Below are 5,267 nucleotides of genomic sequence, written 5' to 3'. Positions count from 1 at the left end.
GGGCGGGCGGGCCCGACACACGCAGGCGCGCGGCGCCGGCTCTTCCCCCCGGAAAGTCGCCATAGACAGGCCGGGCAGGAAGCGCCCGCCCGCTCGCTCGCTCGCGTTCGCGGCAGGGCCGCACCCAGAACCATAGAGATGGCACCCAGACAGGCTCTTCCCCGCCAGAGGCGCTATGGAGGCCGCGCCCCCGCCCCCCCGCTACCGTATTCCATCGAAAGACTCGCGGCGCGCAGCATGTACCGCATTCCGCCGATATGCCGCGGCTGCTGAAAGCCCAGCCCGGCGGCCTCATCCCTCCGTCCCTCTGTCCCTGCCCCAGAGCCGCTCCTGCTGGGATTGTACGAGCTGTCCCGGCACGCCGCCGGCCGGGAGCCGGCGTACCTACTGCACACGCCCGCCCCGCCTGCGGAACCGGGGAGCCGGCCGCGGCACAGCCCGGGGAGGGCTGTCCCAGCCCTGGGAGCGGGGCGGGCTCCGAGGAGGGCGGCGGAGGGTCCGGGCAGCCCCGGCACCCGTGTCCCCGCGGGGACGGGCAGGGCAGGACAGCATCGCTTTTTGGAGTAGATAGGACCTACCTGAGCTTTGGGGGAAACGGGAAGGGAGAAAAGAGAAGTGAGATCGACACTTCGAAATCTTGGGGTGAATCCTCTCCTGGGCAAGCGATGGAGTGTCACAACTCCTCAGGTTAACGCTGGAGAGGTGGATGGAGGACATTTACAGAGGCAGGTCCTGTCAGCTCTGTTTCCCACCACATCTCTCAAATAAACCAAGTTATTACAGTCCCCTCTGCCCAGCAGGAGAGCCAGGGCACAAGTCACACGCAAAAGAAAAGGCAAAGGGGCTTCAAGTCCCCGGAAGAGCAGTAACAGCATAGGTCCCATGCTTGGTCTAGTAGGCTACCCCTCATCCAAGGCAAACACAAAAAGAGACACCTCAACCCAACAGATAACTTACCTATTCCAACAGTAAATACAGTTCGTAGCAAGGGAAGTGCCATTCTTCTGGGAATCCTTGGCCAAAGAAATTCTCCATCTAATAAACCCACCTTCTAATGTGTTCCACTGCGGTGGAGGGTCCTCCTTTTAAAGGCAGGCAAGTGGGGCATGCCCAGAGAGAGGCATCACCCACCACGGGGAAGAAACAGCCATCCTCTCTTTAGTTTTTTTTTCCTAAAAATTGTGAGCATTTTGGAAAGAAAGATTTTAACTGGGAATCTTCATCTAAATAAAAAGTTGATGCATTTTATTGTGTTATGACTTCTTGTTAGCACTTTGCAATAAAAAATCTTCTGGGCTTTGCTTGAGTTAAAAAAAAAGTGATTTTTTCTTGTCATCTTGTAACTGCACTTTTGAGGTCAGATGTGCAACACTGGTGTTCTACATGCAACCAGGAAGTCTGATCTCATCCCTTTTGATGTGACTAACTGGCAAATACTTGCGATCTCAAATCTGATTTGACTATCTTGATAGCAGGCATGCAGCCTCATCCACCTACAGCTGTGCCAGACAAGGGACCACTGATCTCAGCTGCTTGCAAAAATGCCCAGTAAATATTCCCAGAATTGCCTTTCCTTCGAATATGACAGTTGACCTGCTTGTTGGGAACACTTTGTAGGCTACTTTGGTCAAAAGAAACCATTAACAGAGAGGAACTAATTAAGCTTTTTGGTTAGATAAAGCTTTCTAGTTAAGGTTTTTTGCTGTAACTAAGATGGTAGGCTTTTTGTTCTCCACTGTGATCCGGGTCTTCTCAGACACGTGGAGGCTGATCACTCTGCCTGCAGAGTGAATGTACATCCTGGAGGCTCTCTACCTTTACCAGTGAGGATTTCAGGTTTAAGGAAACACTCAGATCCAGAGAGTGTCCGCTTTCACTTTCAACAAAGGGTTCATTGTTTACCTGGGATGCTCTATGGCAGTGTCACCTTTGAATATTCAGTGATTTCATTAATGCAGCAGCAGCAAAGCAGTACTAGATGTTAAACAAGCTAAGCAAAATGGAGACTGGCACTGAGGGTATAACGCAGGGCTGATTTATGGTGAACTGATTTCAGTCAGTGCAGAAGGGATAGTTGGTAATTATGCCAGGGATTCCAAAGAACAGCACATTGTATTGCACAAAATAAGACAATTTGGTTCATTGAATTTGCATTTATTTCCACCTCCAGGACTGCAGTGATTTAATCCCAGACCGCAACTAAGGCCCACACAGTCACTTGCTCAATCTCCCAGTGGGTTGGGGGAGTGTAAAAATGAGGAAATCCATAGGTAAAGACAGTTTAACAGATAAAGCAAAAGCTGTGCACACAAGCAAAACAAAGCAAGGAATTCATTCAGCACTTCCCATTGACAGGCAAGTGTTCATCTAGTTCAGCTCAGTCTGATTTGAATGAGCAAAAATGAGCAGCTAGTCTGCAGAACATCGTCAGCAATCCACAGGGAAGAAGTGGGACTAAATAGCAGATTATGAGTGAGGAAACTGTAATTTACAATTTTTTCCCAAAGACTGAGAAATAACACTAGTCTGTTAAAAAACCCAAACAACAAAATGTACAACTAATAAGCCAATGCCTATCACTAACTTCTCATTATCAAAAGAACAACATAACAAAGACTCAGATATTAGTCTAACTCTTATGCCAATCAATGCTGCTAACAGGAATACCCACTTAACAGGTACACCCAATAACCAATATGTAGCTGATGGTTTCTCAGAGCTGTTTCATTACTTCTGTAATTAAAATATGGAATGGCTTCCTCAAATCAATGTATAGGAAGAGCTGTACCCTAGGGCTCCCAAACCCTCAGACGTTCTTCTATTTGCAATATAGTTGTGATTTCTGGCAGTTCACTCCCGAGGCTTTCACTTCTTTGGAAATGCTGCTTTGGAAAGAACATCTTGCACCCCACTAGTAGCGGTTCGCACTTTTAATACAAAGCCCTCTGGACAAGATCTCATCGCAGAGTGTAACTAACAATTAATTAAGTTATTTGACAGAATCCTGCACACTAAAAGTTTCTCCTTGGCACACTCCCAGTCCTGCTGCAGTCCTAGAATTAAATTACACTGCTTGTGGATCAAACATTTTGTACACCTGTATTAAGGCAATTCAGTCTGTATTACTTTGTTTGTGTATGTTTACACTTGTGGTGGTTCAAACAGTGCCAAAACCACCCTGAGCACTGCTGTGGGCTAAGCTGCACTTGCCATTGCTCTGTTAGGCACCAGGAGCCTTTCCAGGTTATTGACAGTCACTGGAAGACTCTCCTTTCATGTAACCTCCATGTTTCCCACTGCCAGACTGGGCTAATTAGATGACATACCTATATATAGACTTCTGTTTCCTTCTGGATATCACCATCAAAATACAGAAAAGCCAAAGACTGCAATGTATCCAAATATTCCTGGTTTAAATGTCACTATACCCATATGGACAGAGAGTTATCTGGAAATCACCCTTATCTGAAACCAGTTTAGAACAGAAACAAACAGAAATATTTATTACCACACCCAAAACAGATTTGTAAGCACACAGGTTCTTAACAGCGTAGAAGAAACAAATGAAAGCAATTTAAAATCCACTTCTGTTATGATCCAAAAGTCTTTTGCTTTCCTCTTTCTACCCAGTTAACCAATCAGACACTTACTTACCTGATCCACAGTCTCTGTCCATGCCTGCCAGAAACGCTGTGTTCACAGAGACTTTGAGTTTTCTCTTTCTTTTTGTACAAATTCACCCTTTGAGATGCACCAAAATGGGCAGAGAACAGACACAGATGAAGCAAAGGAACAAGTGTCAATACGTAACACAGGACCTTGTATTTCTCAGCCTGAGATCCTCACTTGCTCAGGCAGTAACCCTGTGTTGTTAGGGGAGACATATTTTTGGAAGGAAGTGAAAGGGAGGTCACTGTAATGAGGAGAAGACCTGAGCCCTCTTCTCCTTTCCCTGAGAACATTTTGGCCAGCTGTTCTCTACCTACCTCTTTTGGGTTTGTATAGGGGGTTTAGAGGACCAAGAACAATTATTCTCCTGCATATTTCATCCACTGATCTTGAATCACATATATTCAGTTTCAACTCGTTTTGAAGGTTTTAAAAACTTTCTGGTTTTCAGGCAAGATAGCAGCATTATTCTTAGCCTACAGCAGTACCCATTTTTTGTGGGAGCTCATTCAGCTGCAGAGATTTTACTTTGCACTTTTCTTGCCAACATATATTGTCATGTGCAATGAGAGTGTTTACTTTTCTAAAGTTAATATGTTGTTGACAAAGATTTGTTAGTCCTCCCCTATGGTGATTACAACAAATTCCTGTCTCAGTCTTGTGCTGTTTGCTTACTTGTCATTAATACTAATAAAATCACTTCTATGGCCAATAAAGCAAAAGCAGGAAAAAAATGATTCTTGGGAATTTTCCTTTTAATTTTTTTTAGTCAAGTTATATTGCATTTATATTGTGAAATTAAAATTTTAAAATAATGTTGTAACACACATTGGGGGCTATGAGAACAGAATTCTGTCTTTGCATTCTCCAAACACATCCTCTTCATAAGGTAAGTTCACTTTAAATATTTAGGAATAATCTAGTTGATTTGATTTTAATCTGCCCTGAACCTACAGATGCCACGTATGAATATACAGCATGACTCTAAAATGCTGCCAAGACTGAGTATCAGATCCTGGGTGCTCTCAAATTCTGTCTGATAAATTTAGTGGCAAGAGAATTCCTGTAAGAAAAAAGTCCACTAAGATGAAACTTGAAAGAGTCTTTCCTCCTGAACTCAGTGAGAACTGAAAGGGGCTTAGGACTATTTGCACATGAAAACTTTTAATTGGATTTTATTATAAATTATTGTCTTGAGGTATGACCAGCATAGAATCTTTCAAACCTTTCATAGGAATTTGAAGAATTTGTCACAGAATGTACAAGACCAAAGGAGTGAACAGTTTTCAGTGACAATATTGGTGTGAATTGATCTTACTCATAGATCCAAAATTACCTATTTTTTTTTTGCATTACTGTCCTAGAAGTTCTGTTGGTTTCACAGCACATGAAGCTGAGAGATGCAGATACAGGACTAAATAGGTGGAAGCAAGAGCTGCCTACCTCAGTTTACTAAGCACTGCTTGTGAATGTTGAACCAGGTCCTAAATAATAGTAAAAAAATTTTATTCTTAAAAGAACAAGTATCCCTTATCTTGGGCAAACAGAATAAGAGGGAGTGGTTGGAAAGTTGGAAAGGGTAAGGTTCAATTTACTGC

The sequence above is a fragment of the Corvus kubaryi genome, unplaced genomic scaffold (genome assembly GCF_017639235.1).
Source record: "Corvus kubaryi isolate FWS band 111438036 unplaced genomic scaffold, C.kubaryi_AGA036_p1.0 138, whole genome shotgun sequence".
NCBI lineage: Eukaryota > Metazoa > Chordata > Aves > Passeriformes > Corvidae > Corvus > Corvus kubaryi.
Note: the sequence above shows the minus strand (reverse complement) of the source record.